We start from the raw sequence: 14,841 nt of genomic DNA, 5'->3' as shown, positions 1-14,841 counted from the left end.
AACATTTTAAAATAGTATATAAAACATAAATAATTATTAAAAATTAGTATATAAAACATAAATAATACCCTGCCCCACCCCGAACAGGGCAAATTTTCTCAAATCTTAAATAGGATGGGGAAGAGACAAGGTGGGGATGGGGAAAAATATTTTTACTCCAAATTAGGGATGGGTAAGAGACGGGAAAAATATTTTTATAATTCCGTTTATAAAATACCCCCAAATTGTCAAAATCAAATTCCTAAAATACACCAAATTCCTATAATCCTATTTATAAAATATCCACAAATTAGATTATTTTTAGGTGGTTGCCTCGGGGTAGACCTATTCATGGGCCGGGTCGGGCTCAGGCCGGGCTTTCACTTTGTATTAACAGATTTTTCTAAGGCCCGAGCCCGGCCCTCATAAAAAGCCCGAAGCCCGAAGCCCGGGCCTGGGCCCGAGCCCGAAATTTAGCCCATACTGTTACTACTGCTGAAGCGGCTGAATAGAGAGAGAGGGAGAAAGAGAGAGAGAGAGAGAGAGAGAGAGAAATTATAAAGAAAAGAATAAAAATGTATATATTAAATTTGTAAAATATAAAATTATTATTAATTCAAAAGTTATGAAATCTATTATAATTATTATTCTACTCTTAAGAATTTTTTTTTAAATTTATTACATAATTTCGTAATTTTAACTATTTAAGATTTAGTTAGGTTAAATATTTCATTATTTAAATATTTAAATAATATCTAAAACATTTAATATTTTTGTTATTTAAATTTTATATCTTTAAAGTTATAATGTAATTGTAAATATTTTGTTACATAATTATTTAGATGTTTTTAATATTTTGTTATTTAAATAATTTTTTATTTATATTTTTTAAACATTATTTAGTTATTAAATTGAATAATCCATAAAATTATAATTTGTATTGTTATTACAAATTTTCTTATGAATTCCATAAAAATATAAAACTATTAATAATATGAATATTATTAAATCTATTATAATTATGTTTTGTGTTTTTATCAAATATTTTAAAGTTGTTAGCATAATTTCACTATACTATTTAAATAATTGTTAAATGTTTTAATTGAAACTTTCTTTAGATGGATATAAATGAAAAGTGGGAGAGAGGATAAATAGGAATTAGAGATAATTTAGAAGATAAATAGAAATTAGGGAGAGATGGAGATAATTTAAGAGAAAGTAGGGAATAGTTAGTTTCCTAATAAGAATAAGTGGAAAAAAAAACAGAGATAAGCCATGTTAAGTGGCAACTCCTAATGCTTCTAGAGGAAATCTTGCACCCCCTCTAGAATTGCGTTGTTTGGAAAAACCCTCCAAAAGTAGGCATATGATGCTGTCAGCAAAGAGCACACGGATTCTTTAGTAAAAGGCAAAAAGAATAATTCACTCTGTGCTCACCGCATGGTTGCGTGTAGTGAATCAATTTTTATTGGAATTTTATATGTGCTTATTTATTGGAAAATTTACTATTGTTTTGATGTGAGTTTCTATCAAATAGCTCAATACCCAATAATGAATACCAAAACCATATCAACAATGTTCACTTCCTATTGTAACTCCGAGAGAAATCCAACACAACACTCGGTGAAGTTTGGCTTTCCTATCATGATTCCCAAGTGAAAGTGCGGGAATCAATACCAAAACGGATCCACTAGCCACCACATATAAGATAATCAGTCTTTTACAGAAATACATGACACCAAATCAATTTTGTTTTTTCTTTTTTAATAAAAGACTAGTAAAAAGCCCATACAGTGCACAGGATAAAAAGAATAATTATAATTCGTTTTTAATTATTTTTAAAACCAAGTATTTGACAATTACTCCATTATTTTTCAATTAGTGGAGTATGTAGACTTTAAATGCAAAATAATTTGGTTTGGTTGTTATTGGACTCCACATCGTGTGTGTGTGTGTAAGAGAGAGAGAGAGAGAGAGAGAGAGAGAGAGCAAATAAGCACACATACCTGTAATCTATACAAATAATCTCCAAAATACTATTGTTCTACCAAAAATAAGAAAAAAGAACAAAGAACCATCCCTTATAATGTTCAATGTCTTAACTCAAGAAGAAGTGGTTTAAACAAAAAAAAAATTGTAATTTTAAAATTTGAGACAAGCAATGAAATTAAAAGAAGCGGGACTTAAGAATTCCAAATGACCTAGCCTTTTGACACACAAGACCCTTTGAACATATTTTGCTACAAGCGACTTCCAAACCCAATATATATATCACAATAACGGCGAGAAGCCTTTGCCCAGAAGAAGACCCACTTAGCTACAATTGGTTCATGAGGAAACCTTGATCTTTCACCATCGTCAAGTCAATCTCAGCCCCCATGATCCTCATTGCCAAATCTATGAAAATCACTCAAAGAAAATTATAAATTATAAATTGGATAGACAACTTTACAAATAGAAAAATGAAATTTTTAAAATTCAAAAAAAAGTACTTACATCATAGGATTATGAGCTTATCATCAACTTTAAGGACTTTAATGGCTACAATGAAAATTATTTAAATATATAAGATTATAACACAAAGGGAATTGATTTATAGAACAAACTTACCTCTTTTACTAATTCATTAAATAACCATTTAATCTCGGCCTCTTCTACCCCCCTCATTTTCTTTTTTTGGAATCAAAAGATTGTCTCGATCAATCCACTAGGAAATCAAACAAAGTTGATTGTTAATTTGAGAATGACCTTTGCCATTAATAATTTGACAACATTGAAAATGTTTTGGGTATCAGAGCAAGCATCCCATGTTAAATTGTCTTAGTTTTGTTGGTAAGCCTCTGATTTTCGTCCAAAATAGAATTGGAGAACACTTAACATTTGATCTATCACAAATGTCCAAAACATGCAGTGGTTTGTGTCGAGTGTCCAAACCATGCATCAATTTTTATTTTCGTTTTTATATGCACACTCTTATTGTTATATACTCAATATAACTTCGCACTTGAAGGCTAAAATGGGTAAGAAAATCAAGGTGTTTGATGAAAATGAGAATGGCCATTCTCATTTTTATTAATGGTCATAGAAAAACAATTCTTAGGTTATGCTATTAATGTTTTTTAACAAATTTAAGGGTCATTCAATAACTAAAATAGTATAATGTATAAACTAAATTCCTTCTCCTATATCGAGTGATGTTGATTATTCTAATATGGGGTTTGCTAGGTCTGATGAGTGTTAAATGCCATGAGATGTGCAAAAGTTTCATAAAAAGAGTACAGAAGTATGGGAAGACTGGCTTTTCTCGAGATTCCCTTATGAAACAATTGTGCCAACCAGTGTTTTAAAAAAATGACTAGGAACTGGAACCGTTATGACCATTGGTCTGGGTTGATGGTTCGATCGTCTAGTTCTAAAAAATTAAAAAACAATAATTAAAATAAAAGAGGTCAAAAACTATTTGAACAGGTTGAACGGGTCAATAGTTTGACCGCCTGGGTCAATGGGTCATTAACCAATTCAACAGTTTTTGGTCAGGGGCCGGGTTTGGGGTAAAACGGAATTGGTTGCCTAAATGGTTCCCAGGCCAAACGGCTTGACCACCTGAGTCAACAACAGTTCGAAAACATTGGTGCCTACAATGATCCAATGGATGGATGCAACAGCTTGGTAATCAAAAGCTTGAATTGTAACATGGTAATCTAATGGTTAAGGCAAAGAATGATGCCTATTTCCGATGCTTCATCAATCTCATTCTTTCTATTTTTTTACATCAATGACAATGGTAATGATTGAGAAATGTATTCATGGTGTCATTCTAACCATGATCTGATTGTGCCAAACCATTGATTTATAGTGAAGTGATTACTTTTTGAGGTTTTTCTTGATAATTGTTTTTGTTTTCTTGGTATGAAAATGTCAACCTAGCAATCATCAACATTATGGGACCGGCTACATGATTCATGTTTTTCCATTCCGTTTTATTTGATGTCATATTCATTATTACATTATTGGTGCTTAAATCATTTCTAACTATATCCAATGTATTTTGAATATGGGAGTGAGCATTTATACTAAGATTCTATATATGCTTCCCAGAGAGCCTAAGAGATAAAATCCTTTAAATAATTATTTCCAATTTCTGATAGGAAGAAAAAGAGGAAAACATGAGAGGTGGTGTAGCCAGGTAGATCTTAAACATTTATTGTGGTATCATTATCTATCAACCTATCTGTCAAAACAAATTATATCATTAGAGAACACCAGGTACCTTTTCTTTTCCTTCATTTTCTGGTTGTGTTGATGGTATGGTTTCTTGTTTTGTTTTCTTACACAGTACACTAAAACTGTAAGGATCTTCGAGCACCTCTCCATGTATGACATTTCCTATTATTGGCAATTGGCGGTTGTGTCCTCTTCAGTTAAACAGGTGGTGAGGTGACATCGGAATACACCTAACCCAAACTACATGTGACATTAGATTACACCATGGCCTGACAGAGTCAGCTTCAAGGAGCTTGATTGAAATTTTGGACGTATGGGGCTGTGCCAGTGATTGATTGCAATGTAAAACGGGTGAGGCCAGATCAAGATCAGTTTAGGTTTAGGGCAATGTAGATACTTGAGTTAACTGTTAACCCAACTCAGCTTAGACCACTCTTCCCAAGCCTAGGCCACAGTGGGTTTTATGAGTTCATGCTAACCTGAAATTCACACACCCATGATGGAGATGATAACTGATAAGATGGATGAGTGGTAAAACAAGAAATGATAAAATAAAAACAAGAATATATAAATAATGCATTGAAAAGGACCTTGATTGGGCCCAAAATGTGACAAGATACAGAAAACTAATTTAGAACAATGATCACATGGATCAGGAATAATAAAAGGCGAGATGCTAACTTGCTGTAAATTGAACAGCCAAAAAGACAAAGGAAAGACCAAAAACTGCAATTGCATTATCCACCTAAACAATGAAAAAACCAAGATGTTCGTGGAAGCAAGGCATTTTTCATGTTCTTGGATTCAATTAAGGAATGTTATGAAGCTATAGTGATTGCTAAGTTTTTGTCTTTGATGTACAGTTACATGAAGAAAATTCGCATGGTATGATTGATACTACGATTCCCCTGATAACTTGCACTATGATGCATACAGAGGAGCTTTGCAAAAGGGAAAACTTGGTTCGGCAAAGGAAGTTGGTTTACCTATTTGATGACGATGAAGCTTAGACGACGAGTGGTTGCCACCGGCTTCAAGACTTTTGAGTTCGAAACAAAGTTGACTGAATCAGAGAGGAGCAGGAGAGCTTGGATGAGAGTTACAGGAAGAGGTGAACTGAACTGGAAAGTCTCTCCAAGAGATGAGAAGGAATCCCGAAAAGCTCCGGTTGGGCATTCCGGAGGAGGAGAAAAGCTCCGGTTGGGCAATCTTCCAGGAGGCCTTAACCGTTCTTGATCTTGACCTTTCTACCTCTGCAGGCGAGGAAGAGCAGAGTGGTGGTATCTGGAGGCTTCGCCCACATTTCTATAGTCCATCAAACTGGTCCGTTCGGTTCTTGGAAACGTTCGTTTGTATAAAGACTGAAGACCTAGGGTTGGCATTCCGGAGGAGGAGAAAAGCTCCGGTTGGGCAATCTTCCAGGAGGCCTTAACCGTTCTTGATCTTGATCTTTCTACCTCTGCAGGCGGGGAAGAGCAGAGTGGTGGTATCTGGAAGCTTCGCCCACATTTCTATAGTCCATCAAACTGGTCCGTTCGGTTCTTGGAAACGTTCGTTTGCATAAAGACTGAAGACCTAGGGTTGGGCATTCCGGAGGAGGAGAAAAAGCTCCGGTTGGGCAATCTTCCAGGAGGCCTTAACCGTTCTTGATCTTGATCTTTCTACCTCTGCAGGCGGGGAAGAGCAGAGTGGTGGTATCTGGAGGCTTCGCCCACATTTCTATAGTCCATCAAACTGGTTCGTTCGGTTCTTGGAAACGTTCGTTTGCATAAAGACTGAAGACCTAGATATCTTAGATTGGAAGAGAAAATCTTTTCGAATCTAAACGAACATGATCAAATCTTATATGACCGTTGGCCGTTGCAATGGAAATGCGCGCTAACCCAATTCCGGGTGAAGATGGTAATTATAACGGTTCGGATTTCGGGTATTCCGACCCACACCTGTTTCCGCATCCAATCCTTTCCCATTTTGTAGTTTTATACTTTTACTAAATGAATCTGATTCCGATTTTGGGTATTCCGGCCATACCCATTTCCACATCCAATCCTTTCCCAATTTTTAGTTTTATTAAATATTGTTTTATCGTTTATTTCATTAAATCAAATAATTAAAATTAATCTCCCTCAAATAAATTTGGTCTCAATTTATTAAATGAAACTGATTCCGATTTTGGGTATTCCGGCCCATACCCATTTCCACATCCAATCCTTTCCCAATTTTTAGTTTTATTAAATATTGTTTTATCATTTATTTCATTAAATCAAATAATTAAAATTAATCTCCCTCAAATAAATTTGGTCTCAAATAATTTCCATTATTCAATAATGTTCAAAAAATAATAATAATGGAAAAGCTGTAATAATTTCCATTACGAATTAATTACAATATTGTAATTATTGCATAATGGAAAATTATTAATATTAAATTACAATAAAATTATTGCAATGCTTATTATTATTAGTGTTACGATAATTATTACACTAAAACTACCTCATTATTTAATAAATTGTTATTAAATAATTATTCACATAATATTTTACCATACTTATTAAATAACTATAACTATTTGATATTTATTAAATCCATTGTTTTAAATAATGGATTCGAGAATATATTGAAAACTATTTCACAATATAGTTAAATTATTAAATTATTCAATAATTATTTTTGAAATTATTTACATAATAGTCAATTAGTCCATCTTTACTATTAAAAAATAATTACTAAAGAATCAGTTAGAAAATAATTATTAACAAAAAAATTTACCTCAATATTTAATAATTATTAAAACCATTATTTAAATAATAGATTACGGAATTTACTGAAAATTATTTCAAAATATATTTAAATTATTAAAAAACAATTTCTTGGAAGAATTTATTAAATTATAATAAATTAATTTTCAGAAAATTAATTTCCCCAACTTATAAAATTTTAATTTCTTAAATAAATTATTTAATTATTTATAAATATTTCAGAAATTATTTACATTATAGTCCATCTTTATTGTTTAATTACTTACATAATATTTTACCTCACTTAATTAATAATTATTGAAAATTATTTAAGAAATTATTTGAGTTATTAACTTTTAATTTCTTGGAATTAATTATTAATTTAGAAAAAATAAATTTTCAGGAAATTAATTTCCCAAGTTCTAAAATTGTAATTTCTTGGGGTAAATTATTTAATTACTTAATAATTATTTCAGAAACTATACATAATAGTTCATCTTTATTGTTTAAAAAAATAATTATTAAATAAAAAATTATTTACATAATATTTTACCTCACTTATTCAGTAATTATTTATTCAACAATTACAGGAAATTATTTTATAATTATTAAATCCATTATTTAAATAATGGATTCAGGAACATATTGTAAATTATTTCAGAATATATTTAAATAATTAAATTTTAATTTCTTGGAAATTATTAAATTGGAATAAATTTGCTTTCATAAAATTAATTTCCCCTAATTATAAAATTTTTATTTCTTGGAATAAGTTTTTTAATTATTTAAAAATATTTCGAAAATTATTTGCATAATAGTTCATCTTTTTTGTTTATAAATGATTATTAAATAATCATTTCATAAATAATTATAAAATAATTATTTGCACAATATTTTGCCTCACTCATTTAATAATTATTTATTAAATAAGTATTAAAAGTTATTTTATAAGTATTAAATACATTATTTAAATCATGTATTAGTCAATATATTGAAAACATTTCAAAATATATATTAAATTTTAATTTCTTCAAAGAAACTATCACTTTGCCTTGACAAATTCCATCCATTGCATTGGTCCCACTAGTGTGATATATGCCTTAGAAAACACATAAACCACCTCAAAAATAAGTGGGGATGGTTGTCCATTGGGTTTCTTGCGGATAAGGGCAACTTTTTGCCCTTAATATCAATAAAAAGTAATATTTTTATATAATAATTAAAATAGGGTAATTTTTTTTGGAAAAATATCAAGAAAGGGCATTGTTGTTCGTCTTCCTCTATTCTGTATTCATGCGAATGGATCATAAGATTCCAACCAAGTTATAACTAGAAATGCTCTTCACGTCCCAGAAAGTTATAACTATAAATCCCTTTTACACCTTCTCGGACATGGGGATGCTTCTGTAGTATCATCCGCAGGCAATCTCCGGCGCTTCTGCCCACATCCACTAGGCGCTCCACCCCTTTGAACTCATCGTAGCTCTCCAATATTGCCTTCATGAACGGCATGGATACCCTCGACATGGCCTTCTGCATTAGCTCGTTCATCTCCGGCTTGTCTCCGTAGTACAAGTATGCCAGCTCAACATCTGCCTTCACGAATGACTCTTCTTTCGGGTCCACCACCACCTCGTGCAGGATGAGCCACACCTTCACCAATGCATCCTGGTTGTGCTGTGGAACGTACGCGGCATACCTAACCACTCTATCTTTTCACTATCCCAATTTAAAATTCGAGAAAACTTGCCTTGTTTGGAGTGGGGCAGGGTAGGGCCTTAGTTTTATAGGGAAAATTGTCACCCCTACAATACTAATAATTTTTTATAACTAATAGTAAAATAAATTACAATGTTTTATGATAATTTCTAAAAATTATTGAAATTATTGTTGAGTGACCAACTCCCTAACCCGACCAGATCATTTTGGCTAGCCAAACAATCCCACCGAACTGAATTTCCTAGTCAACACTCACAATTTCAACTAAATTAATAGTCCAATCTATAACAAATAACAATATTTTAAACTTCAATAATTATTGAAAAATTATAGCGAAAATACATAATTGCTGAAAATATATTTATAATGAAAATACTATAAATAACTAATAAAAACCTTTAACACCTATAAGTTTAATCTACTTCCACTATTTCAGTAATATTCATTTTGTCATTTATTTATATTTTATATTCTTATTAAACTTACTACATAATTTTGTTATTTAATCTATTTTTTGTTTTTTAAATAATGTTTAAATTATGATTTAGTATTCAATATTTTATATTGAAAACATTTAAAAATAGTATATAAAACATAAATAATTATTAAAATTTAGTATATAAAACATAAATAATACCCTGCCCCACCCCGAACAGGGCAAATTTTCCCGAATCTTAAATAGGATGGGGAAGAGACAAGGTGGGGATGGGGAAAAATATTTTTACTCCAAATTAGGGATGGGGAAGGGACGGGATTTGCATATAATTCCCCAAACCCGATGGTAAATTAGTATCAGTAGAATTAATATTGACTTTTAAAACATCTCTAAGTTTTTCCTCATATTCTTATAATCCTAGAATCTCACAATTCCATTTATAAAATACCCCCAAATTGTCAAAATCAAATTCCTAAAATACACCAAATTCCTATAATCCTATTTATAAAATATCCACAAATTAGATTATTTTTAGGTGGTTGCCTCGGGGTAGACCTGTTCATGGGCCGGGCCAAGCCAGTCTCGGGCCAGGCTTTCACTCTGTATTAACAAATTTTTCTAAGGTCCGAGCTCGAGCCTGGCCTAACCATCGGGCCTACAACTTGGACCCGAGCCTGGCCCTCATAAAAAGTCAGAAGCCCAGGCCTGGGCCCGAGCCCGAAATTTAGCCCATACTGTTACTACTACTGAAGCGGTTGAATAGAGAGAGAGAGAGATAGAGAGAAATTATAAAGAAAAGAATAAAAAATGTATATATTAAATTATAAATATATATTTCAATAAATATTATATTATTTATATATTTTATATAAAATATATAATGCTGAATCGGGCCGGGCCGGGCTTTTTTGACAAATCCCGAACCCGGCCCGAAACACAGTCAGGCTTACTATGTTAGGCCCGAGGTCAGGCCCGCGACCCTAATTACATGACCCAGCCCGACCGGGATGCGAGCCAGGCCGGGCCGGGCCATCAGGCTACCCGGCCCATGAACAGGTTTACCTCGGGGTGGGGAAAATTTGGGGATTCCCTATCCTCGATGACTTTCCACCAAGGACGAAGCGGGGACGGGGTAGAGTGTCTTAACTATGGGGGTGAGGGACAGGGAGGAGTGCCACATCTCGTGCATCACATGGGCCCTACTAGTTATAATTACTTTTCTACTTTTGATATTTTTTAAAGTATAACATAAGTTTGTTATTTAATATATTTTTTGTTTTTGAAATAATATATGAGATATGATTTAGTTATTAATATTATTTAATTATTAAATAATACCATTATTTAACATTTTAAAATATTAATTATTTATTAAATTTAATAATCCATGAAATTATAATTTATACTATTATTACATAATTTTGTTATTAATTTTGTAAAATATAAAATTATTATTAATTCAAAATTTATGAAATCTATTATAATTCTTATTCTACTCTTAAGAAAATTTTTTACAATTTATTACATAATTTCGTAATTTTAACTATTTAGAATTTAGTTATGTTAAATATTTCATTATTTAAATATTTAAATAATATCTAAAATATTTAATTTTTTTGTTATTTAAATTTTATATATTTAAAGTTATTATGTAATTGTAAACATTTTGTTACATAATTATTTAGATGTTTTTAATATTTTGTTATTTAAATAATTTTTTATTTATATTTTTTAAACATTATTTAGTTATTAAATTGAATAATCCATAAAATTATAATTTGTATTGTTATTACAAATTTTTTTATGAATTTCATAAAAATATAAAACTATTAATAATATGAATATTATTAAACCTATTATAATTGTTTTTTGTGCTTTTAAAAAATATTTTAAAGTTATTAACATAATTTCATTATAATATTTAAATAATTGTTAAATGTTTTAATTGAAACTTTCTTTAGATGGATATAAATGAAAAGTGGGAGAGAGGATAAATAGGAATTAGAGATAATTTAGAAGATAAATAGAAATTAGGGAGAGATGGAGATAATTTAAGACAAAGTAGGGAATAATTAGTTTCCTAATAAGAATAAGTGGAAAAAAAGGAGATAAGCCATGTTAAGTGGCAACTCCTAGTGCTTCTAGAGGAAATCTTGCACCCCCTCTAGAATTGTGCGGTTTGGAGAAAACCCTCCAAAAGTAGGCATAAGAATTTGACAACGTTGATTGTTAACTTGAGAATGACCTTTGCCATTAAGAATTTGACAACATTGAAAATGTTTGGGTATCAAAGCATGTATCCCATGTTAAATTGTCTTAGTTTTGTTGGTAAGCCTCTTATTTTCGTCCAAAAAAGAATTGGAGAACACTTAACATTTGATCTATCACAAATGTCCAAAACATGCAATGGTTTGTGTCGAGTGTCCAAACCATGCATTAATTTTTATTTTCGTTTTTATATGCACACTCTTTCTTATTGTTATATACTCAATATAACTTCGCACTTGAAGGGTAAAATGGGTAAGAAAATCAAGGTGTTTGATGAAAATGAGAATGACCATTCTCATTTTTATTAATGGTCATAGAAAAACAATTCTTAGGTTATGCTATTAATGTTTTTTAACAAATTTAAATGCCATTCAATAACTAAAACAATATAATGTATAAACTAAATTCCTTTTCCTATATCGAGTGATGTTGATTATTCTAATATGGGGTTTGCTAGGTCTGATGAGTGTGAAATGCCATGAGAAGTGCAAAAGTTTCATAAAAATAGTACAAAAGTATGGGAAGACTGGCTTTTCTCGAGATTGCCCTTATGAAACAATTGTGCCTACTAGTGTTTTAAAAAAATGACCAGGAATTGGAACCATTATGACCATTGGTCTGGGTTAATGGTTCGATCGTCCGGTTCTAAAAAATTAAAAACAATAATTAAAATAAAATAGGTAAAAAACTATTAGAACAGGTTGAACGGGTCAATAGTTTGACTGCCTCGGTCAATGGGTTATTAACCAATTCAACGTTTTTTGGTTAGGGGTCGGGTTTGGGGTATAACGGAATTGGTTGCCTAAATGGTTCCTAGGCCAAACGGCTTGACCACCTGAGTCAACAAAAGTTCGAAAACATTGGTGCCTACAATGATCCAATGGATGGATACCGCTATATTCAGTCAACTTGGTAATCAAAAGCTTGAATTGTAACATGGTAATCTAATGGTTAAGGCAATGAATGATGCATATTTCCGATGCTTCATCAATCTCATTCTTTCTATTTTTTTACATCAATGACAATAATGGCAATGATTGAGAAATATATTTACGGTGTCATTATAACCATACATGAATCCTATTTTTCCATTCCGTTCTATTTGATGTCATATTCATTATTACATTATTGGTGCTTAAATCATTTCTTACTATATCTATCCATTTTCTTTTTGGTCTATATCATTTCTTAACTCATTCAACTTGCAAAAATCACTTCCTTAAGTGGGCAATGGTAGATTGCCTTTCACTTAGGAAACTTGCTTGCCAAGTTATACAACTAATATAGACTGCATGCAAAGATACACAATATCATTTTGCATAACGTGTGCCATACCGAGTTATATTATAGCTCATCTAGACTGCAGGCATAGGAAACAAGTGTGTCTGATTGAAGTCAAGCTTGTCTTGTTTTTGATTGCATTCTTCCTTTTTATAGTTATTGTTGAATTTTTATACAAGTGGTATCTTATTGTATCTATTCATTCAAAACAACATTTGGTATAACATGTACAAGTGCCATTTCCTAATGTTGGTCCTAGCTATCCTAGTTTTGGTATAGGTGGAATGTGTGCAAACCTAACCTAATTTTCATTTCTTAATGTTAGTTCTCGCTATCCATCAATTCAGTTAGAGGCTTTACCATTGCACCGAACAATGTCCCTTCTTCTAGATAACATGTTTCCTTCTTAAAAAATAGGGAAAATTCCACATTAGTACCCTAAACTTTTGGGGTAGTGTCAAGTTAGTACCCAAACTTTCAAATGTGTCACTACAGTACCTAAACTTACAAAAAGTGCCAGTTTTTTGTTGAAAATGTCAAAACTACCCTTCAAAAGAAGACAATGTTCATTGTCTTCTACCTTGAGACTGAATTGGTTATCTTCAAAGAAAAAGAGAGAAAAAACATGAAATATGATAGAGGGAAACAATAACTGAAAGGCGCCAAGTGCGATTGAGCTCACCAAGGAGGAGAAGGCGTCGATTAGGTTGATCGAGAGGTCGACGTGATGGAGTGCACATCCTTCTCGATATTAATCCGCACCAGTTGATGAGTGAGATCGGTCTGTGTTTCATGTTGATTTTTCCAGGCTAGTATTTGAGCTCTTTACTTGGTGACTAACTCGGTGTTTGTGTTGCGCAGTTTCTGAGATGGCTAGCAGCGAGGAGGTAGATCGCCGTATGAAGGCTACAACAGAGAGAGCGTGGTCTGGAAGGGGCAAGGGCACACAACCCTGGGTTGTTGAGCCGCCGTTGAGATCTATGGAGCGCACACATCGACAGCCAAAGAGGTCGAGGTAGATAGAAGAAGTGGTGGTGGTCAACCTAGAAGAGGGTGCTCGGGCTGATCACCCCTCACCGCCGAGGGAGAGTGTGCCGGAGAGCGATGCTGCGGACATCGATGTGCCGCAATGGAGGGTTCGACCCATGGGCTCGAAACGGAGGGCGTTCCTGAGGAGTTTGCTCGGGGTCTAATGACGCCCTTCATCAAACAGGAGGTCTCCGACATGACGAGCAGCTCCTTGGAGAGCGTTGCTCTGCGGCAGGCCGTGACGGTAAGTCTTCTTATTTCCTCGATCGCTTTACTTTGGTTGATTATTTCCTCTGTTGTACCGACATTTCTTATTTTTCTTGCAGAATGTTTGCTAGGTCGTTGGCCTGGTTGACCGCCTTTGGACATTGCGACGCCTTTACGAGGCGCAGGAGGCTAAGGCTGAGGGTGAGCAGTTGAGGTCTCGGGTTGCCGAACTTGAGGCCAAGAATTCCGGACCAAGGCACGAAATCAATGACCAGAACGATATTATTCGCAAGCTAAAGGGTCGCGTCACCAAGCTGAAGGAGGCATGGGATGCCCTGAGGAAGGAGGTCGAGGAGAAGGTTGCCCGAGCAGAGGAAGAAGGGGTCACCAAGTACAAGGCCTTGGAGGCCCACCAGTTTGAACTAGACGATTGGTCTTCTCGTTCTTGAGAGGAGGGGGTTCGACCTTTACCGAAAGAGGATTGTGCACTGACTTCTTGATGCTGTCGAAGTCGTAGAGGGTCTGGATCCATACGATACCCCTATGCCTGGTGAGGAGGGCAGTGTTACTGAGGTTCCTGAGCAGGCCGAGGAGCGTCCGACCGAGAGCTAAAGTGTCTGTCCATTGCTGTTGTCGTCCCGTTTTGCTCTCTTTGTGTTGTCTTTTTTTTTTTTGTTGATGTACATGGCTCGGTATGCCGAACCTTTTTTACCTACAAAGACTTGTTACATGTAAAGATTTCGAGTTGGCCGAGGTGCTTTTGAGTTCTCGTCGTGTTAGGGATGCTCGGTGGTGCCTGGTCTTAGGGAGCCTCATGCTCTTTTTGGGCAAGCTGTGTTCCTCAGCTGGCTTTGGTCTGATGGTTCGTCAACTCGGTGTGTGGAGTTCGATGGCTGCCCTTTTGCCTTAGGAGGCGGGGGCGTCGTTCCCATTTCGGGCTTCGACCGTTTCAAGTCGGTC

The 14,841-nt window shown here is 33.6% G+C and overlaps 1 pseudogene; it reads right to left on the bottom strand.

The window, feature by feature from the left end:
* Window positions 1-1,312: 1,312 nt before the first annotated feature.
* LOC148803628 (U5 spliceosomal RNA) lies at window positions 1,313-1,423 on the bottom strand (annotated as a pseudogene).
* Between the last annotated feature and the right edge of the window lie 13,418 nt (window positions 1,424-14,841).

This window comes from Nelumbo nucifera, chromosome 1 (genome assembly GCF_055504915.1).
Source record: "Nelumbo nucifera cultivar China Antique chromosome 1, China Antique-T2T, whole genome shotgun sequence".
Classification (NCBI taxonomy): Eukaryota; Viridiplantae; Streptophyta; class Magnoliopsida; order Proteales; family Nelumbonaceae; genus Nelumbo; species Nelumbo nucifera.
This window is presented reverse-complemented; position numbering and strand designations above follow the sequence as displayed.